Source organism: Hyperolius riggenbachi, chromosome 10, assembly GCF_040937935.1.
Source record: "Hyperolius riggenbachi isolate aHypRig1 chromosome 10, aHypRig1.pri, whole genome shotgun sequence".
In the NCBI taxonomy this organism is placed as follows: domain Eukaryota; kingdom Metazoa; phylum Chordata; class Amphibia; order Anura; family Hyperoliidae; genus Hyperolius; species Hyperolius riggenbachi.
In genome coordinates, this window is record NC_090655.1 from 56,519,446 (window position 1) to 56,543,166 (window position 23,721).

Below are 23,721 nucleotides of genomic sequence, written 5' to 3' on the forward strand. Positions count from 1 at the left end.
TTGCACTATGCTGCAGTGTTTTCTGGGAGTGGGTATGCTGTAGGATGCACTATGCTGCAGTGTCTTCTGGCAGTAAGCATGGTGTGGGCTGCTGGCCTATGCTGCAGTGTCTTCTGGGAGTGAGTATGGTGTTGGCTGCACTATGCTGCAGTGTCTTCTGGGAGTGAGTATGCTGTTGGCTGCACTATGCTGCAGGGTCTTCTGGGAGTGGGTATGGTGTAGGCTGCACTATGCTGCAGTGTCTTCTGGGAGTGAGTATGCTGTTGGCTGCACTATGCTGCAGTGTCTTCTGGGAGTGAGTATGGTGTAGGCGGATGGCCTATGCTGCAGTGTCTTATGGGAGTGAGTATGCTGTTGGCTGCACTATGTTGCAGTGTCTTCTGGGAGTGAGTATGCTGTTGGTTGCACTATGCTGCAGTGTCTTCTGGGAGTGAGTATGGTGTAGGCTGCCGGCCTATGCTGCAGTGTCTTCTGGGAGTGAGTGTGGTGTAGGCTGTTGGCCTATGCTGCAGTGTCTTCTGGGAGTGAGTATGGTGTGGGCTGCTGGCCTATGCTGCAGTGTCTTTTAGGACTGAGTATGGTGTAGGCTGCTGGCCTATGCTGCAGTGTCTTCTGGGAGTGAGTGTGGTGTAGACTGCTGGCCTGTCCCGCAGCGTATTCTGGGAGTGGGTATGGTGTAGGCTGATGGCCTGTCCTGCAGTGTCTTCTGGGAGTGAGTATGGTGTGGGCTGCTGGCCTATGCTGCAGACTGCACTGTCTTTTAGGGAGTGAGTGTGATGTAGGCTGCTGGCCTGTCCTGCAGTGTCTTCTGGGAGTGGGTATGGTGTAGGCTGCTGGCCTGTCCTGCAGTCAGGGCCGGCCCGCTCATGAGGCGGGGTGAAACTTTTGCCTCAGGTGACAAACTTCTAGGGGCACCCCCCGCCCGTCCGTGGGGGCAGGGGGGGGGGGGCGGTCGCCGAGCTGGAGGGGTAGCGGGCAGGACGGGAGTATTGGGCCCAGCGGTGGGGAGGGGAGTCGGCCCCCCCTCCCTCGCCTGGGTCCCCCGATCTACGCTCCCCCCAGCTGTAAATAGTTAGGAAGCAGCCGATAGTAAGAGGCACGGGCGGTGAGGACTCACCTTTTCACGTTCCAGCGTGCGCTCCACTGACGTCACTTCCTGCAACGCCGTCCACCTCAGGCGGCAAAAAGTCTAGGGCCGGCCCTGCCTGCAGTGTCTTCTGGGAGTGGGTATGGTGTAGGCTGCTGGCCTGTCCTGCAGTGTGTGTCTTCTGGGAGTAGGTATGATGTAGGCTGCTGGCCTATCCTGCAGTATCTTCATGGAGTAGGTATGGTGTAGGCTGCTGGCCTATGCTGCAGTATCTTCTGGGGGTAGGTATGGTGTAGGCTGCTGGCCTATGCTGCCTTGTTTTCTAGGAGTTTATAAGGGAATGAAGATGGCAGCCTCCATATTCCCCTCACTTTAGCTTTTCTTTAAAGACTAACTTAATCAGCTAACAGAGTGGTTAGGGTCACTTAAAGGGACACTGTAGGGGGGTCAGGGGAAAATGAGTTGAAGTTACCCGGGGCTTCTAATGGACCCCCACAGACGTCCTGTGCCCGCGCAGCCACTCCCCAATGCTCCGGCCCCGCCTCTGGTTCACTACTGGAATTTCAGACTTTGAAGTCTGAAAACCACTGCGCCTGCATTGCCGTGTCCTCGCTCCCGCTGATGGCCAAGGAGCGTACTGCGCAGGTCCACTATGGTCTGCGCCTGCGACGTGCGCTCCTGGTGACATCAGGGGAAGCGAGGGCACGGCAACGCAGGCGCAGTGGTTTTCAGACTTTAAAGTCTGAAATTCCAGAAGTTAACCGGAGGCGGGGCTGGAGCATTGGGGAGTGGCTGCACGGGCACAGGATGCCTGCGGGGGACCATTAGAAGCCCCGGGTAACTTCAACTCATTTTCCCCCGGCCCCCTACAGTATCCCTTTAAGTGTGAAAAAAATGAGTTTTACTCACCTGGGGCTTCTACCAGCCCCCTGCAGCTGTCCTGTGCCCACGCAGACTCACTCGGATCCTCCTGTCCCCCGCCAGCAGCTACTTTCACTTTCGGCGACAGGCACGACAGACCTGGCAATGTGTCTGATACTTTGCGTTCCTGGCTGCAATAGCAGTATTTATTACTATTATTATTATTTAGTATATATAGCGCCAAAATCTTCCGCAGGGATGTACAGGGTATATATAGTCTTGTCACTCGCTGTCCCTCGAAGGAGCTCACAATCTAGTCCCTACCATAGTCATATGCCTATATTGTGTAGTGTATGTATTGTAGTCTAGGGCCAATTTAGGGGGGAAGCCAATTAACTTATCTGTATGTTTTTGGGGTGTGGAAGGAAACCGGAGTCCCTGGAGGAAACCCACGCAGAAACGGGTAAAACATACAAACTCCTTCCAGATGTTGGCCTGGCTAGGATTTGAACCGGTGACCCAGCGCTGCAAGGCAAGAGCGCTAAGCACTACGCCATCGTGCTGCAGTATAGAGGGCGCTATTGCGGCCAGGAACGCGAAGTATCAGACGCGTTACCAGACCTGTCGAGCCTGTCGCCGAAATTGAAAGCTGCTGCCGGCGGGGGACGGGAGGATTTGAGTGAGACTGCGTGGGCACAGGAGAGCTGCGGGGGGGCTGGTAGAAGCCCCAAGTGAGTACAACTTTTTTTTTTTTTTGCACACTTAAAGAGACACTGAAGCGAAAAAAAATGATGATATTATGATTTGTATGTGTAGCACAGCTAAGAAATAAAACATTAAGATCAGATACATCAGTGTAATTGTTTCCAGTACAGGAAGAGTTGAGAAACTGCAGTTGTTATCTTTATGCAAACAAGCCATTAAGCTCTCCGACTAAGTTAGTCGTGGAGAGGGCTGTTATCTGACTTTTATTATCTCAACTGTTCCAGGACTATTTACTTTTCCTCTGCTAGAGGAGAGGTCATTACTTCACAGACTGCTCTGAAAGACTCATTTTGAATGCTGAGTGTTGTGTAATCTGCACATATTATAGAATGATGCAATGTTAGAAAAACACTATATACCTGAAAATAAAAGTATGAGAATATTTTCTTTGCTGCTAATCTTCTAGTAATTATTCATAGTACACAACCAATTCACTATATCATATTTTTTTTCGCTTCAGTGTCTCTTTAAGTGTCCCTTTAAAGTCATGCAGAATTATGGGATCAGTGAATAATGGCGCACAGCGCCTATGCATAAAAATGGCGCCGCATTAAAAAGATACGCTTATCGCTATTTATCGTTAGTACTGCATAATAATGGTGCACAGGGAAAAAAAGAAGAAAAACGGCACACACTAACGTTATTTATCAATAGTGGCACACACTAACGTTATTTATCAATAGTGGCACACACTAACGTTATTTATCAATAGCGCCCTACATAAGCCAACCTGCAGACGTTATTTAACTGCAAAACGGTGAATGGATTTAATGTAACACTGTCAAGGTTAGGGTTAGGCACCACTGTGGGGGGTCTTAGGGTTAGGCACCACCAAGGGGGTCTTAGGGTTAGGCACCACCAGGGGGGTCTTAGGGTTAGGCACCACCAAGGGGGTGGTTAGGGTTAGGTACAGGGAGGGTTCTGTGTGAGAGTAGGGTTAGGTATAGTTACAGTACAATATACACCACCAGGGGGGTGGTTAGGGTTAGGCACCACCAGGGGGGTGGTTAGGGTTAGGCACCACCAGGGGGGTTTAGGGGTTAGGGATAGGTACAGAGAGGGTTCTGTGTGTTAACGCTAAATAACGATAAGGCTTTAACGCTGAATAACAATAAGGCTTTAACGTTAAATAGCGATAAGCGGCAAACGGATTAGCGGCAACACTGTGCGCCATTATTCACAGGCGCCATTTTCAGATGGATGCAGAAATATAAAGTCACAATATTTTTTCTGTTACTTTTGTGGTATGGGCGCTCCTCTTACCTGACTGACTCTGAGGTTTTACACATATGATTATCACCACTCCGCCCTAGTGGATCGCTATGTACGCTGGGGGTATCACCTCCCTAATTGGATAACTTTATTGTATGCGTACAGCGCTCCCACTATGCGGCACAGACCTGATATAATGTATAAACTGTAGCAGGTAGGCGTTCCCTCCTGATACCATGTATAATAAAATGTCCTAAATTTCAATGTCCTCCTTAGATGGACTATAGTACACAGATTTCTTCTATACAGTCCAAAAAATGACCTATCAGCGGTGTCACCACTTCACTCTACTTCCATCAACATGAGCATGGTTGGTGTACAATATTATACTCTCACCAATGTCCAAGGGCTGACATATATAGATATCAGCAGACACGTTTCATTACAATTCACGCAGCATAGGTCCTCAGCAACTTCCCCCTGTAAATGTCCGGATAGGTTGGCTGACCGGCTACAGACCAGCAAATGCGTTTGTAGTCTCCCGTGTCAAAGGATCTGAGGTTGGACCAGCTGTATCCTCTAAGGGAAATCACAATAATTCTCCATCACAACAAGTTTTATTCCTCAGCCATCATGCCCGCGTGGACTGCAGACCTCCTTCTTCTATTATATTTTTTCTACTGCAACAGGTATTCTTATTCGATTATCCTTCCATTTGTTCCACAAAGGTACAAATGAGATTAAGCAGCGTAAAAAGGTCTAAAGAACAGTGAAGGCACGTATGAAAAATTGCACTGTGTCTGTTAAACACAATTTTACAACAGCCTACAAATTCACTGACATCTTTAGCAGCAAGCCCGCTGTGAAACTGATCTAAATTAAGCCGTATCCCACACGGCAGATTTGGCAAGCGAAGAACAAAGAATAAGTTTTCGGTGTTAAAATCTGTTCTAAATTCTTATTTGTTTCTTAACTTGATAAACTGAAATTCCACTTCTGTTAAAGAAAAAAAAAAGTACATGCAAAATGGGCTCCTGGAAATTCGTGAGCCCGAAATAGCCGCAAGTAGCATATGGGTAAACTTTCTGATGTTTTATTATTTTGCAGTACAAATTATGATAGTAAAATATCGGTCAATGATGCCAATATTTTAATACATCTAAGCCTAACCTAATTCTCACGCAGAACCCTCCCTCTTCCAATGGCTCACCCTCACTACCCCCCCCCCTCCAATGCCAAACCTTAACCCCCCCCCCTCACACACACACACACCTAACTTTAACCGCTACCCCCCATGGTAAGCTTAAAGTAAATATCCAAGCTAAAAAAAAAATATCCACTTACCTGTGGCTTCCTCCAGCCCGTGGCAGCCGTCCTGTGCTTTCGCCGCAGCTCCGCAGTAGTTCTGCGTCTGCGCAGTACAGTCCCGATGACGTCGGCCGGACCACATGACCCGGCGCAGTGGAGCCCAGAAGACGCCGACCCGGAACCCGACCTGGCGAAGTCGGGTTCTGCAGCGGAGAAGACTGGGAGCCTCCGGAGCTGCGGTGAGGGCACAGGATGGCTGCCACGGACTGGAGGAAGCCCCAAGTAAGGGGATCTTTTTTTTTTTATCTTGGATGTTTCCTTTAACCACCACCTCTGCACACCTAACTTTAACCGCCACCCTCCCCCCTCCATACCTATCCTTGACCAGCACCCCACACAACTGGGGTAGAGGGAGTTAGGAGGCGCCCGGGCAAGGAATCTGTATCTTAAGTCTGATACTTTCGACGTAGTATAATGTTGATTGGCATACCTTAAAGGAGTCACACTCACACGTGGGGTAGTTGCGATAAAAAACTTCTCAGGCTTTATTTAATATGGCACAATTAGACAACGCGTTTCGCGGTCACAACCGCTTCATCAGGTCAGTAGATGTGCCCTGTGAGACAAATGATCCCGATCCAGAGCGCCTTAGGCGTTGTCTAATTGTGCCATATTAAATAAAGCCTGAGAAGTTTTTTATCGCAACTACCCCACGTGTGAGTGTGACTCCTTTAAGGTACGCCAATCAACATTATACTACGTCGAAAGTATCAGACTTAAGATACAGATTCCTTGCCTGGGCGCCTCCTAACTCCCTCTACCCCAGTTACTGAACCCCTACCTCAGGGGAAAGGACTCCTGGAATTCCTCCTGGTGTCCTATCTTTTCTCTGGAGTTGCGACCTACTAGAGCACTAGAAGCAATGCCGAGTGAGGACGGTACTTCCTCACATGTTGAATGCCTGGTTGCTGCTTAGCAACCAGTATATTGTGAGTATATCTCCTTAAGTATTACATCCTTCCTGGTACCCCTTGGATAATACACCAGATCGGGCTCCCGGTCTCTCTGTGCCCCCCTTTTTTTGTCTTTTTTGCAAGAACCACCCCACACAACTAACTTTAACTATCACCACCCATGCCTGACCTTGACCACCACCCATGCACATCTAACTTTAATCACTACTCTCCCCATGCCTAACCTTAAAGGATACCCGAGGTGACATGTGACATGATGAGATAGACATGGGTATGTACAGTGCCAAGCACACTAATAACTATGCTGTGTTCCCTTTTTTCTTTCCATGCCTGAAAGAGGTAAATATCAGGTATGTAAGTGGCTGACTCAGTCCTGACAGGAAGTGACTACAGTGTGACCCTCACTGATAAGGAATTCTAACTATAAATCACTTTGCTAGCAGAAAATAGTTTCTAAGAGCAGGAAAGAGATAAAAGGGTCAATAGTTCATACATTTTAGCGCTGGCATACTTCAATGGCTGAAGGCTGAAGTGGTTAACGAGCGACACGTCAATGTGTACTCCTACTAGACCTTTGCCAAAGGCCATCGCACATCTGGTTCATCTAAGGGGTGGTAACAGAAACCCGTCTCATATGGCAAGCTTTGATTTTAGCAGTACGGGCCCTTTACTTCTAGAACCAGCTTCCTTTATGAATCCGGTAACTTGGCGGCAATGCCTTACGGATATATTGCCGTCATGTTATACTGCTTGTAATTACTGTGATTCACAAAGAATGATCATTTCCAAATTCAGAATGGCAAAATCAATTAGTAAATGGCTATATTCTCTGGGCGTCTATTAAGGGGCTTTAATCGAACGCAAGGACCTCTATCAGCTTTCCCATTGTTCTTCTTTATGTATTTTTTGGCATGGAGCTGGGCAGAAAACGGCCGGCCGCTGTCAATATGCTGATGAAAATAATCATTTAATAATGGCACGCATAAAAGAGATGCATGGTTTCATAAAGCACTAATGCTGAAAAAAAGCACTCTCTCTTTTACAGGACATTAACGTTACGCTTCGATCTCTCTCAGCAACGCTTGGGTCTTTATGAGCACAACCCGGCATAAAGTGCCAAGGCATGGAATGGATGTTAATGTATGGCTGGCATTAAAAATAAATTAGGATTAGGAAGTTAGGAGAAAATGGAGGAGATGTTCAGACAGAAGTGGGGAGAAGAAAATATCTCTAAGGGAAGGTTCACACTTGCAGGGGGATAACTACAAATCATGGGTCCTTCCCAATGTTCACACGCCTTCCCTCGGTGTCCTTTATGGCCGGGGGCCCATCTCACATGCAGGGGCGTAACAATACCCCCTGTGAGGGATGCAACCGCAGGGGGCCCTTAAGGGAGAAGCCTGAGTGGGGACCTGTCTCTGGGGCAGGGAAGGAGGGGACACAGTGCTGGAAGGGGGAGCAGCAAGCACAAACAGCATCAGGGAGGTGGGCCCAACCCCCCCCCTCACCTCGGGCTACCATCAGCAACAACAGCTGGGGGGTCTCATTCAAAGTTTTGGCGGGGGGTGGCGGTGATTTCTAGCTATGCCCCTGCTCACATGGGTCATAAAACAAGTGCTGCCATCATTGTAGCCACAAAAACACCTGATCGGAAGTATAGTCCCCTGTTATCAGAGGGAGGGAAGGTTGGTAGTTAGGTACCCCCACTGCTCTGCCCCCCCTGCAGTTACAGAGGCTTCTCCCCTCTAGTTACACCTCTGAACACTTGTCTGCATGGGAAACGTGAATGATTTTGTGCTCAATTTTTCGGACGCTATGCAGTTTCACCTGCATTACAAAACGTGTGCATTTTGCGACAGCAACTGATGACTATTAATAAGTAGAGATGGCCCAGACCTCCGATTTTTGGTTCCGCAAAAGTTCGATTCGTGCAAACTTTCGTGAACCGCAATAGACTTCAATGGGGAGGTGAACTTTCAAAACTAGAAACACTTATGCTGGCCACAAAAGTGATGGAAAAGATGTTTCAAGGGGTCTAACATCTGGAGGGGGGCATGGCGGAGTGGGATAGACGCCAAAAGTCCCGGGGAAAAATCTGGATTTGACGCAAAGCAGCATTTTAAGGGCAGAAATCACATTCCATGCTAAATGGGAGGCCTAAAGTGCTTTCAAACATCTTGCATGTGTGTACATCAATCAGGGAGTGTACTTAAGAGTTCTGCTTCACACTGACACACCAAACTCACTGTGTAACGCACCGTAAACAGCTGTTTAGTGCGGCCATGCTGGACTGGTGCGCACCATGGCCAGAGTGCAGGCCGTGGCGGTGTTCAAGCCCATATGGTCGCCGGGCTGTGGTAGCTCAATGATAGAACAACAGTGACTGTCAGGTAGGTATACGCAGTGATGGGTATTACAATGTTCACCTGTCACACACAGACAGGTACCGGACAGGCACAGTGACACTGCGTGCGCTCACTTCGGTAGGTGGGTGCACTGACTGAAGCGAACAACAGGTAGGTATATGCAGTGATGGGTATTACAATGTACACAGGTAGAGATGTAGCGAACGGTTCGCCGGCGAACGGTTCCAGGCGAGCTTTGGGGGTTCGCGTTCACCTGGACCAGGCAAACTTTTGCGGAAGTTCGATTCGCCCCATAATGCACTATGGTGGTCAACTTTGACCCTCTGCATCACAGTCAGCAGGCACGTTGTAGCCATTCAGGCTACACTAAGCCCTGGAGCCCCCCCCCCCCTTATATAAGGCCGGCTCGCTGGCCATGACACTCACTCGTGTGCCTGCTGCAAATAGACAGACTAGGGAGAGCTGCTGCAGATTTTTTCTCCAAGGGAAAGATTAGTTAGGCTCTTGGCTTGCTCCTGGATGATTGTTATTGCTAAAATAGCACCCCTCAGCTCTCTTTTGAGAGCTAATGTTTTCCTGATGTGTTTTTTTGCAGCTGGACCTTGGTAATTGTTATTACTGTGCCAGCCAGACCCTGCCTAACTATCTATACTGGGACACCTACCTATGCCTACCTAACTACTGGGTCACCTACTTACCTATACAGGGACACCTACATACCTACCTATACTAGGGGACCTACCTATGCCTACCTACCTATACTGGGACTCCTACCTATGCCTAGCTAACTACTGAGGCACCTACCTATGCCTACCTACCTATACTGGGACTCCTACCTATGCCTACCTACCTATACTGGGTCTCCTACCTATGCCTAGCAAACTACTGGGACTCCTACCTATGCCTACCTACCTATACTGAGTCTCCTACCTATGCCTAGCTAACTACTGAGGCACCTACCTATGCCTACCTACCTATACTGGGACTCCTACCTATGCCTACCTACCTATACTGGGACTCCTACCTATGCCTACCTACATACAAGAAGATAATAAGGTCGTTGCTTCATTGTGGTCAGACCAAATTTGATCAGCTGGACAGTCACTGTTGTTCTATCATTGAGCTACCACAGCCCGGCGACCATATGGGCTGGAAAACTGCCACGGCCTGCACTCTGGCCATGGTGAGCACCAGTCCAGCACGGCCGTCACTACGCAAACAGCTGTTTGCGGTGCGTTACACAGTGAATTTGGTGGTCATTGTGAAGCAGAACTCTAATTACACTCCCTGATTGATGTATACACATGCAAGATGATTGAAAGCACTTTAGGCCTGCAATTTAGCATTCAATGTGATTTCTGCCCTTAAAACGCTGCTTTGCGTCAAATCCAGATTTTTCCCCGGGGCTTTTGGTTTCTATCCCACTCATCCATGCCCCCCTCCAGGTGTTAGACCCCTTGAAACATGTTTTCCATCACTTTTGTGGCCAGCATAATTTTTTCTATTTTTCAAAGTTCGCCTCCCCATTGAAGTCTATTGCGAACCGAACCTTCCGCGGAAGTTCGCGAACCAAAAATCGAAGGTTCACGACGTCTCTACACACAGGTAGTCACTGAATGTGCTGGGCCTGGCAGTGGCACACACAGTAGGAATTACCAATGCTGTCTATGCATCACAAGTGTCTGTGGGACACACACACACACACACACACAAAATTGGATCACAAGAACAAGATTAGCTCTCAAAAGAGCTGTTGAGGGGTGCTTTTTTAGCAATAAGAATCAGCAAGGAGCAAGCTAAGAAGCCTACTCCCTATGAGAGTCTGCAGCAGCTTTCCCTTCTCTAATTAATGCAGGCACACAGAGTGAGTCCAATGCCTGATGCTGCCTGCCTTTTATAAGGGGGGGGGGGGGGGGGGGGGTTGGCTCCAGGAGAGAGTGTAACCTGATTGGCTACAATGTGCCTGCTGACTGTGATGTAGAGGGTCAAAGTTGACCCTAATGATGTAGTATACAGGGAGTGCAGAATTATTAGGCAAGTTGTATTTTTGAGGAATAATTTTATTATTGAACAACAACCAGGTTCTCAATGAACCCAAAAAACTCATTAACCTCCCTGGCGGTTAATTTATTTTGCCAAATGGGCAAAAATCCTTTTCTTTTTAATTTTTTTTTTGTTTCATGTAAAGCTACCAGAGTGGTAGCTACATGAAACACCACTAGAGGGCGCATGTGGCCCTCTAGTGCGATCGTCGCCGGCATCAATAGCAAACAGGGGAGCGCGTATATAACGCGTTCCCCTGTTTTGCTTCTCTGGTCGCCATGGCGACGATCGGCATGACGTCATGGACGTCAGCCCACGTCCTGACGTCAGGCGCACTCGATCCAGCCCATAGCGCTGCCCGGAACTCATTGGTCTGGGCAGCGCAGGGCTCTGGCGGGGGGGGGGCCTTTTCTGCCGCTGCGTGCAGGCGATCGCCGCAGAGCGGCGGCGATTGAGCTGTGCGCGCGGCTAGCAAAGTGCTGGCTGCGCGCACAGCACTTTGAATGGGGCGAATCGCCCCAACAGACCCTGAGAAATCCTCCTGCTGCCTGTTACGTGGATCGGAGGGTTGGCCCTAGAGCTGCGCAGCCGCAGTAGCGGCTATGCGGACTGCGCAGCCGTGGCCAGCTCCGGCGGCCATCTTTATGCAGGCTGCAGATACCGACCCGGACCGTGGGGGTCGCAGCCTTTCGGGGGGCTATTGAGCAATTGAGTAGAGGGGACCAGGCGGAACGGCACGGAGGGCGTGGACGGTGTCCTCCGTGCCTTACAAAGTCATGCAGGTAGTTAACTTTTTTTACGTTTTGGGGGCAGATTTTGGCCTCGGAAGTCCTTTAATATCAAAGCTGCATATTATTGAAAGTAGTTTTTTGTTTGTTTTTAGTTTTAGCTATTTTAGGGGGATATATGTGTGTGCAGGTGACTATTACTGTGCATAATTATTAGGCAACTTAACAAAAAACAAATATATATTCATTTCAATTATTCATTTTTACCAGTGAAACCAATATAACATTCAATATTCACAAATATACATTTCTGACATTCAAAAACAAAACAAAAACAAATCAGTGACCAATATAGCCACCTTTCTTTGCAAGGACACTCAAAAGCCTGCCATCCATGGATTCTGTCAGTGTTTTGATCTGTTCACCATCAACATTGCGTGCAGCAGCAACCACAGCCTCCCAGACACTGTTCAGAGAGGTGTACTGTTTTCCGTCCTTGTAAATCTCACATTGTATGATGGACCACAGGTTCTCAATGGGGTTCAGATCAGGTGAACAAGGTGGCCATGTCATTAGTTTTTCTTCTTTTATACCCTTTATTGCCAGCCACGCTGTGGAGTACTTGGACGCGTGTGATGGAGCATTGTCCTGCATGAAAATCATGTTTTTCTTGAAGGATGCAGACTTCTTCCTGTACCACTGCTTGAAGAAGGTGTCTTCCAGAACCTGGCAGTAGGACTGGGAGTTGAGCTTAACTCCATCCTCAACCCGAAAAGGCCCCACAAGCTCATCTTTGATGATACCAGCCCAAACCAGTACTCCACTTCCACCTTGCTGGCGTCTGAGTCGGACTGGAGCTCTCTGCCCTTTACCAATCCAGCCACGGGCCCATCCATCTGGCCCATCAAGACTCACTCTCATTTCATCAGTCCATAAAACCTTAGAAAAATCAGTCTTGAGATATTTCTTGGCCCAGTCTTGACGTTTCAGCTTGTGTGTCTTGTTCAGTGGTGGTCGTCTTTCAGCCTTTCTTACCTTGGCCATGTCTCTGAGTATTGCACACCTTGTGCTTTTGGACACTCCACTCCAGTGATGTTGCAGCTCTGAAATGGTGACAAGTGGCATCTTGGCAGCTGCACGCTTGACTTTTCTCAGTTCATGGGCAGTTATTTTGCGCCTTGGCTTTTCCACACGCTTCTTGCGACCCTGTTTTGAATGAAACGCTTGATTGTTCGATGATCACGCTTCAGAAGCTTTGCCATTTTAAGAGTGCTGCATCCCTTTGCAAGATATCTGACTATTTTTTACTTTTCTGAGCCTGTCAAGTCCTTCTTTTGACCCATTTTGCCAAAGGAAAGGAAGTTGCCTAATAATTATGCACACCTGATATAGGGTGTTGATGTCATTAGACCACACCCCTTCTCATTACAGAGATGCACATCACCTAATATGCATAATTGGTAGTAGGCTTTCGAGCCAATACAGCTTGGAGTAAGACAACATGCATAAGGAGGATGGTGTGGTCAAAATACTAATTTGCCTAATAATTCTGCACTCCCTGTAGGAGGCAAATCGAACCACCATAAAGTTCACGTTCGTGGGCGAATGCGAACCACCGAAATTCGCCTGGAACCATTTGCTGTCGAACCGTTCAGGCCATCTCTATTAATAAGGACGTGTGAGCCACGTGACAAATTATACTGCAAGATGCACTTTTTTCCCCACAAACAAAAATCTAAAGAGAACTCGAGCCAAAGTTTGGGTCAAAAAATACATACTAAACAAAGAAGAGGTAAACCTCTGGATACTGTAGAGCAGGGGTCTCAAACTCCATTTACGTGGGGGCCGCAGGAGGCAAAGTCAGGATGAGGCTGGGCCGCATAAGGGAATCAATCAATCAGCAGCTACCGCCCCCCCCCCCCCCCCCCCTTTCCATTGATTTTTATTTCAAAATCAAATTCACACTGAAGCGAACTATTTTGCCTATTTTACCTTATAGATCGCTTAAGCGCATCGCCGCCTCTTCCCGCCCCTCTCACTCTTTCTTCACAGAGAGGGGCGGGCAGAGCCGGCGATGCTCTGCGATTGACGTCAGGAGGGGCAGAGCTGAAACCTCTGCCCCTTCCAGGAAATGCCGGCAGATTGCCCCCCAGGGCGATTTGGGGGCTCGGCAGCCCTCGTTTAGCGGCGGTGATGCGGCGGATTACTGGGGAGCACAGAAGCGAACTATAAGGAAGCTTTCGCCGGTGCGGGCCTCAAAATATTGTATCGAGGGCCGCAAATGGCCCGTGGGCCGCAAGTTTGAGACCCCTGCTGTAGAGGCTGGGACTCACCTGGACCCTCTGGAAGATCCAGGCCCTGCTCCTCTTCATGCATAAGCATGGTCATGCTGCATCCCTGCAAGTATTGCTGCTCCTGCACAGTAGCTCGTGCAAAAGCAGCTCCGGCTTACTGCATAGACGTGACTGTACTCTCTCGCAGGAGCAGTACCTGAAGAGGCGTGCGGCCACGGTATTCAGTCTGACAGGCCCTTTTCCTCTATTGTAATAGATAACTGCATCTTACTAGAAGTAAGCAGGATCAACACTTAAAGCGGAATATAACCCTGCATTTCAACTTTGCTCTAAAACATTATTTACAGTATATTATATGCAACCAGCATTTTTTTTTTTTACTAGACCAGCATTGGAAGGGTTACAAAGGGCTTTAAAGTCCCTAGAGATTTCTGCAGACGCATCCGAACTTCAGTTAGATACTTTTTGTTTACAAATATGTATCTTTTAAAGGGACTCCGAGCAGTGCAGAAACTATGGAAAGATGCATATCATTTTAAAGCTCTCTTTCTCCTCTTTGCAATGATATATAAACCGCCGCCCTACGCCTTTTAGTTTTCGCTATTTTCGCGATTGAAATTGCCGCGGCCGCGATTTCAATCGCGAAAATAAAGAAAACTAAAAGGCGTAGGGCGACGATTTAGGTGTCGCCAGAAAGAGGAGAAAGAGAGCTTTAAAATGATATCCATCTTTCCATAGTTACATTGTATTACACAGGCCGACTTTTTCTGCTGAATGGAGCTGCTGACACTGGGGAAAGTGTCGTCCTGTGTAATACAAGTAACTATGGAAAGATGGATATCATTTTAAAGCTCTCTTTCTCCTCTTTCTGGCGACACCTAAATCGTCGCTCTACACCTTTTAGTTTTCTTTATTTTCGCGATTGAAATCGCGGCCGCGGCAATTTCAATCGCGAAAATAGTGAAAACTAAAAGGCGTAGGGCAGCGGTTTATCTATCATTGGAAAGAGGAGAAAGAGAGCTTTAAAATGATATGCATCTTTCCATAGTTTCTGCACTGCTCGGAGTCCCTTTAAGTGTTTATTGTGACTCATCTCTCTCACTGAGAAGGAGCTTGGAGGACAGCCAAAGAGTGTGTAACTGTTTATCAATAGATACATCTAACTAAATAGAATGTAACTATCTGAACGTCTGCACGGAACTTAAAACCTCTGTGTTTAACCCTTCCAATGCTGGTCTAGTAAAAAAAAATGCTTTTTGCATATAATATGCTGTAAATAATGTTTTAGAGCAAAGTTGAAATGCAGGGTTATATTCCGCTTTAAAGGGAGAACAGTGTTGTAGAGAACAATAGAAAAGCAAAATGTTTTGGCTAACTTAAAAGAAAAAGAGTAAGCATTTGGCTATGTATTCTAATACAAGCTGTGTATTCTAATATTAGGTCAGTCTATAGCAGGCATGTCCAAAGGCTGGCCCAGGGGCCAAATGCACCCCGCCAACCCTTTTATGGTGGTTTCCAAAGCTTTCTACAGAACGGAGATCATGGGCATAGCAATAGGGGGTGCAGAGGTTGTGACCGCATTGGGGCCCTTGGGCCAGAGGAACCCCGAAGGGCCCTCCCTCAACTACAGTATTAGCTCTCTATTAGTCCTGTGCTCATAATAATCACTTCTATAGATACTTTGAATAGTGATAATCATTAACAAGCTGTTCCCCATCCCCTTCTTGCACCTCTGACAGTGTAGTTGCCATTGGCAGGTTTTGGTGTGCCGTATCAGTTGTTATGTATAGAGAAGGCTTTCTTAACCAGGGTTCCCTGGAACCCCGGGATTCCTTGAGGGCTCTGCAGGGGTTCCTTGGCATTTTCTCCCATTGTGGGGGAAGTATGATAGAGCACACTATAATAGGAGGTACTGTAAAAATAAGCACTAAATTGGGGGTCAGAATAATAATGAGCACATTAATAAAAAGCACTAGGATAAGGAGACAGTATTCTGAGTGTCACTGTAATAGGGGGTAGTGAAATAAACAGTCTTACCTACATTTAAAGACCATGCCTTCTGAAAAATAAATTCAGGGGTTCCTCGAGATCAAAAAATTCTTTGCAGGGTTTCCTTGAGATCCAAAAGTTATTTGCAGGGTTCCTCCAGGGTACAAAGGTTGAGAAAGGCTGGTATAGAGTGCTTGGGGGGGCCCCAATTCAAAACTTGCATCAGGGCCCACAGCTCCTTAGCTACGCCACTGAGATCCAGCAGTGATGGCTAACATGTTGCAATTCTGTACTGCTACTAGAGAACAAGATAGTGGAGATTGTTTTCGCTTTAGAGCTGTTCCAGGAAACTGACCATGAATTAATAACGAAACTGCTTGAAGTAGCTCCTTACAAACTCTAAGTCATTAGAGAAGTTGTGTGCTAGTTATGAATCTTCATCTGTCTCCAGACCCAAGATTAATGTGGTTTATTCTCTCATATTGGGCTCAATTCACTAAGCATTACCACATTTAGTAATGCATTAAACAGCTGATTCTACCAAACATCTTGTCAAATGTCAATTCATTAAGGCTGTTACTGCATAGAAAAGTAATATTACCCAGGTAAATTACCAACTTGTGCGGTAAATCCCTCAATAAATGTCAATTTACAAAGATTACAGCATTTGGTAAAACTGATGAGATGTTGAGATGATGGAGACATTTTACCTCCAGCCTGGAGTTGTTGGTAACTAACAATCAGCCATTTGGTAAAATGAACAGGCAAAGGAGAAAGCCAATAGGAGGACTCATCCCGAACTACTCCTTCTCACTCCATTGGTACCGATGTACTGACGGGCGGAACACCAGGAAGTAAAAATGAAACACAAGATGCAGGAGGAGGGCACATTCATAGAGTTTTCCTGTATCCATGTAGATGTGCAGAGTAAAAGAGTAAATACTGATACACAGAGAGGTCCCTCTAGTGGCATGCATGTATAAGGAATGCTGGGGGTGCCTTCTGCTGTTGTAATCTGTCACAAGTAGCTCTTGCAAAGGAACAGCTAATGCTTTAGGCAGACCACTTGTACTTAAGAATCAGCACAAATGCAGCCAGAAGTGGGAGAATCTCATCATAGCAGACCACAGCTTGCTGCAGAGACCTACTCCACGGCTGGTCTGACTTCTTCTTTTTTCCAGTAGGTCTTAGTGAATTGAGGAGCCATGTTTTTTGTCAAATTACCGATTTATTAACACATGTGTGAAAATCTCAATGAATTCAGGAAAAAAAGAAAAGATATCAGATACTTACCTATGGAGAGGAAAGGCTCAGAGTCCTATAGAGCCTTCCCGTTCTTCTTATGGTCCCCTTGTTCCATTGCCATCACCCCCATTAGAAGTTTTCGACAGATGGGACAAAGAATGCTCTGTGCCACCACGGGAGGTTTCAGAAGTCTTCAGGACCCCGAGTGCTCCCAAGAAAAGGGCGGCTCCGCACACTTGCGCATGCGCTGTACGGAGCCCCCATCTTCGCGAGCACTCGGGATCCCAAAGACTTCTGAAGTCTCCCATGGTGGCAGATTTGAACGGGGTGACAGCGCTGGAATGAGGGAAGTGTGGAAGGACCAGCAAGGCTCTACAGGACCCAGAGCTTTTCCTCTGCATAGGTAAGTATTTTTTTTTTATTTAAATAACACTTTAGATTTGCTTTAAGGGAAACTAGTAGCTGTCTTGGACAAAACTTCAGTAAATTTAAACCCGGTTGCCAATGAGAGCAACTACAACAGTTGCTAGTAATACCAACTAGTTGCTACTAATGACAATAGTTGCCAAAACTAGCTGCTATGATTAGCTACTAGTTGCGCTGATTAGTTAATAGTGACTCAGTCACCCATGTGACATGGCCTTAGGGATCTCTTTGATGGATTGCCTTCATTTTCGGTATTTTTCTCACAGGTCTGAAACTTCATTGGCCTTGAAGGAAAACCATTCGTCAAAACAGAAATTGTATTAAAATCAGTCACAGGTGCTGGAGGAGCCAGGCGCACGGAATGCACGCCCGCTTTTTCATTACAGACCTGTGATTGTTTCTTATTTTAACTTTATGTTGTTGCAAAACTCAAGGTTTAATTAATCTACCTCAACCTGCCTGACATTTTCAGATAAATATTATTTTTCTTCCTATGTACCGTCCTAATGGATCTGTCACAACGGCAAATCAAATCCTTACATTTGAAAGGGAAACTGCTCTATAAACACATATCCGGTGATAAACATGCGGTTAACGTCTTTGCCTTTTGATTTGGCGAGGGCCAAGCAATAGAATTAGTGCTTCATAAAATCCCGGCCCAGTAACAGGAAATTTGATAGGCTGACTCTGCGTCATCAGGATCATTTGACAAGGTGGGGAATGCTGTCTGATGGGAGGAGGCTAGGGAGTGGTCTGCACCAGAATAAAGAGTAGACACTTGTGGGTGGAAATTATGACTTTGGCACATTTATTTGGGCACCATCTCTTGTCTATTATAGTGTCCAAGTGCCAGCACTCTGGGTTTTCAGCCATTAAGGTGGGGAACTTAACACGTGATCATTTTGGGCTCGTGCATTTGTTTATGATCGTTACTATTTGGTGCCTGGGGTAGGAGAGGGATGACATGGGGGTTGATTTTAGTGTTGTTATTTAGTTATTACATGGTTGATTCACCTTCTGTGAAGATTTAGCCCCTTGGTGCTAGGATTCAGTGGCGCAGGTGAAAACAACCAAAGGTGGGTATCTCTTGGGCTATCATTTAGGGATAGGCATTCCTTAGTGGGGATAGGGAATAGGGTAACAGGAGACTAGTTTTACTAGTAAGAATAAGACATTAGAAAAGGGTTCATGTTATGGATTGGTCAAGAGGAAGAGGTTAATGTAAAGGTTAGGGATTTTAGGAAAGGGCCACCATGGGGGCTTGAGGTGTTTAAAGAAAATCTGTAATGAAAAAAACTCCCCTGGAGGGTACTCACCTCGGGTGATCCCATTGAGGCTTCCCCCGTCCTCATTGGTCCCACGGGGCGTAGAAAATCCTCCAGGAGCAGCGGTGATGTAAATATTTACCTTTTGGCTCCAGCGCAAGCGTATCCGCTCTTCCCACGGAAATAGGTGAAAATAGCCGATTTCCGGCGGGCCGCTCTATTGCGCAGGCGCAAGTCTTCTTCGCCTGTGCAGTAGAGTGGACCCGACGGAGATCGGCTATTTTCGCCTATCTCCGTCAGAAGAGCCGCAACAGCGCCCCCGCTGGAGCCTGAAAAGGTAAATGTTGCACAGGCTGTCGGATTTGTCGCCTGTGCGTTCCCGGAGCTGCAGCGAGACCGCCGTGGGACACAGGAGGATGGGGGAGGCCTCAATAGGGTCCAGAGGCTTTCCCCTACTAAAGTGAGTACCCCGCCCCAGGGGATCTTTTTTTCAGTACAGTATTCTTTAACCCATTCGCGTTCCGTCATTTTCACTTAAGAAATGTTCACCTACCATTTATTAGCCTATAACTTTATCACTACTTATCACAGTGAACTGATCTATATCTTGTTTTTTCCAACACTAATTAGGCTTTCTTTGGGGGGTACATTTTGCTAAGAGCCACTTTACTGTAAATGCATTTTAACAGGAAGAATAAGAAAAAAACAAAAAAAATCATTATTTCTCAGTTTTCAGCCATTATAGTTTTAAAATAATACATGCCTCCATAATTAAAACTCATGTATTGTATTTGCCCATATGTCCCGGTTATTACACCGTTAAAATTATGTCCCTATCACAATGTATGGCGACAATATTTTATTTGGAAATAAAGGTACATTTTTTCCGTTTTGCATCTATCACTATTTACAAGTTTAAAATAAAAAAAAATATAGAAATATTTCATCTTTACATTGATATTTAAAAAGTTTAGACCCTTAGGTAAATATTTACATGTTTTTTTTTTTTATTGTAATGTTTTTGTTTTTTTTATATTAAACATTTTATTTGGGTATTTTTGGGAGGGTGGGATGTAAAGTATAGTTTTATAATGTAATTGTGTGTTGTTTTTAATTTTTTTTTTAATTTTAGTTGTAGTTTTACTTTTTGGCCACAAGATGGCGGCCATGAGTTTGTTTACATGACGTCACTCTAAGCGTAACACACGCTTAGAGTGACGCATCGGGGAGGGAACGGCCAGAAAAAGCACAGCTTCCGAGAGAAGCTGTCGCTTTTTCAGCAGGGGAGAGGAATCAGTGATCGGGCACCATAGCCCGATACATTGATTCCGTGGCTACCGAATCCGCGGCCGGGAGTGCGCGTGCACGCGCGCGATCGGCCGCGGGAGCGCGCGGTAGCGCGCATGGTTCCTGGACGTAGTTTCTACGTCCAGGAACCAAAATAGGTTAAGGATAGGTCTCAGGAAGGGCGTAGTGTTAATATGTGCAACACAGTGGCGTAGTGGTTAGTGATCTCACCTTGCAGTGCTGGGTCCCCGGTTCATATCCCAGTCAGGGCACTATCTGCATGGAGTTTGTATGTTCTCCCTGTGTCTGTGTGGGTTTCCTCCAGGCACTCTGATGTCCTCCTACATCCCAAAAACAAAAATAAGTTATTTGGCTTCCTCCTAAGGTTGGCCATACACTACGATGCATACACAACATTATACATACATAAACATATGACTGTGTTAGGGATTAGATTGCAAGCCCCTATGAGGGACAGTTAAGTGATAACACAATATACTCTGTACAGCGTTGCGGAATATGTCAGCGCTATATAAATACTTAATAATAATAATAAAACTTCCAACAGAGATATAAATCAATTACTTCTCCTTTCTCATCTGCAAATCTCCTATTTATCTTCGCTAGCTGAAATAAGTCTTAATAGCTAGAACAATCCCGCAGAATGGTTTTATAAAATTGGTAGCTATTGTGCCACCATTGATTGGGGTGGTATCCCAGGTTATGAATAGGATGCATGCCGTTATATAATAGTTCGCCATATTTTCCCACAAACGTGGCAGTTGTTTGGTTCTCACGTTTCTTGACCAAATGACCACTTTTGTTGATGATTTGACTTTTGCTCTAATCCAAACAACACCATTTATGTTCTCCTGGTAGAAAACATCATAAACCAGGCTCTCTGTCTAGATATACCATTCCCAATTGTAAAATTAATTATGTTCACACTTCACAGTTAAAAGGCAAGAAGGCCAAGCATTGAGCTGCACTACTGCTTGTCTACTCAATAAAACCCCAAACTAAGTTAAACCAATAATTATATTTAATATTTCATTATCAACATCCTTGCTTTGTGCTGTGGAGTGAATTCTATTATCTTTGCAATTACAGCATATTACATTCTAATTTATTGTTGGTTTCGTAACAGGTTAATAACTCATTTCTTTTTCTCTTTTTTTTCCCTTATATTCCAAAAACAGTAACAAATTCTGTCAGCTCTCACCAGCGCTATCTGTCTGATTGCTTTACATTTCTTGCGACGCTCATGAGATGTGAGCCATGACCTTTCTTCCAAAATAAAGTATTTGTCCTTTGTCTGAACAATTAGCCGTGTTCCGACAAAACTCTTCCTTTTCTTTCGCCTTCAGAAAGCCTTTTGCCTCCCGCCTCGCTTCGCCTCTGCTTAGCCTGATCTGATGAAAACGCCCGCAGCGCCATTTTGTCGGTTACCAAGGAAGAAGTCTTTTCTAATTTAATTCACATGTGGCAACGCAAAGTGTAATGAACAGATGTCCCGGGGACAATTCATTTGCGAATGCGTGGCGGAGATAAGTATTGCCTTGTCTATAAACACTGATTACGTTAAAATCCCGATTACCCCCCCCCCCCTTTTCCCAAATATATGAAGAGCATTTATCATTCGCTCAAATACTACAAATTCTAAACAGCTCAGTGAGTACAAAGAGAACCAGTCGTTGGTGTAGCTTGCACAATCAGTTGTGCTGATTGGTCCAGGAAGCAAATGGAGTTCAGGAAGTATTTAGTTCCCATGGGAGAGCAGGCACATAAAACACCTGCAAATAATGTAGTAACAATTCATCAGGATAAAAGCAACAGCAGAACATAGTAGAAAACAAAGGAAGCTCACAGCTCTGCACACATCTATAAATATAATACCATGATGGCATGCTGCATTCCTCAGAACTGGTCTGGTGCTCAAGCAGCAAGGATGGCACTTTTTTCCTTTACAAAGTAGGTCACATGACTTGGAGTAGCAGTGCTGGAGGAGTTAAAGGAACACAATTGATTAACATGTTTTTTTTTTCAATTAAAGGGACTCCGAGCACCTCTCATGGGCATGCCTTTAAGACTTCGACCAGTACTGCAAAGTACTTAAAGATGCATACCTTTCTGTAAGCTTGTGCTCTTGTGTAGAATCGCCGTTCTACACCAAATAGTTTTTGTTCGATTTCATTACAAAAGTGCATCACTGAATGAAGCAGGAAGAGGAAGTGACACGTGTGGCCATTGCAAGAGGCTCCTCCAGAGGGGTCATAGCATGACTTTGTTGGAAGTCGTCTGTCTTAAAGGCATGCCCATGAGAGGTGCTCGGAGTCTCATTAAGATAGTATATCTGTTTCTTTACTGTTATCAAATTCCTTTCACACTTCACTGAAACCAAATCTGACGGACTACTTAATCATGAGGGGAGGGGGGAATTCCCTCACACTATATCTGTTAACCCTGTGTGTGAGAAAGCTCTCACTAGCTTAACTGCAGCTGCCTGTGTCTCTGAATGTCTACAGGAGAGCAGAGGGAATGTATCTTGTTTGTAATTGTGTGTGAAACCGGACACATGGGGCTTTTATACTTTTTATAACTCTGCAGTCTGACATGTCTGACATGCAAAGAACAGTGTAATATTAAAGCAGAGATTCACCTTTGCAAATGAAACATTCCGACACAGCTAAAATTTACACACAATGAATTTCAGCTTTTGCCTCCGATATTTAACATGAAAAGTAGGAAAATGCTAACACAGCTACTTAGGCATTATTTGTGCATTGCCATTTTAGAACACTTGGTTTGATAGTGTTCCTTTAAGAGCAGGTTGTGGCTGCTGCTGTTGTTTAGCCTTAATGATAAAGTATACACAAACTCAGAAACACTTTTCTTCAGTAAAAGATATGTCTGAGCTGCCTTCACAAAGGCAATCCCACACACAACTTTTCTGAACTGCAGACTGATTTCAGATGGGAATGACACTCATTGAAAATGCTAGCTGCACTATACAGCTGTACGCATGCAGGGAAGTCTGAACTTCCTGCTGGTCGTAGCTCAGCTGCAACCATCAGGCCATGCCACAGGTGAGTTCATGACAGTGGGATTTAAAAAAAAGTCATTTTTAGGAGTGGGAGCGCATATATCCAGTTGTTTATCTCATCAATTTATTTTCACCTCGAGTATCATTTAAAGCTTCTTGAAACCACGTAAAAAGCGGAATATAACCCTGCATTTCAACTTTGCTCTAAAACAATATTTACAGTATATTATATGCAACCAGCATTTTTTTTTTACTAGACCAGCATTGGAAGGGTTACACAGGGCTTTAAAGTTCCTGGAGATTTCTGCAGACGCATCCGAAGCTCAGATAGATACATTTATGTAAACAAAATGTAACTAAGTGTTGAATGTGACTCACTCTCTCTGACTGAGCTGGAGGACAGCCAAAGTGTGTAACATTCAACACTTAGATGCATTTATGTAAACAAAATGTAACTATCTGAGCTTCGGATGCGTCTGCAGAAATCTCCAGGAACTTTAAAGCCCTGTGTAACCCTTTCAATACTGGTCTATTAAAAAAAAAATGCTGGTTGCATATAATATACTGTAAATAATGTTTTAGAGCAAAGTTGAAATGCAGGGTTATATTCTGCTTTAAGATACTATTGGTATTGCCCCACCCACTCTTCATCCCACAACTCCCTGCACCACATCCAAAGAACAGTGGCGGCTCAATCTTCAATTTTTTTTGGGGGGGGGGGGGGGGTCACAAAGGGGGCAAGATGGCTGCCTGGTGGCACCCATGTGGGTGATCAAAATCAATGTTTGTATGGCGGTCTTTAGATATTTTTTGCCTAATGCTAGGTAC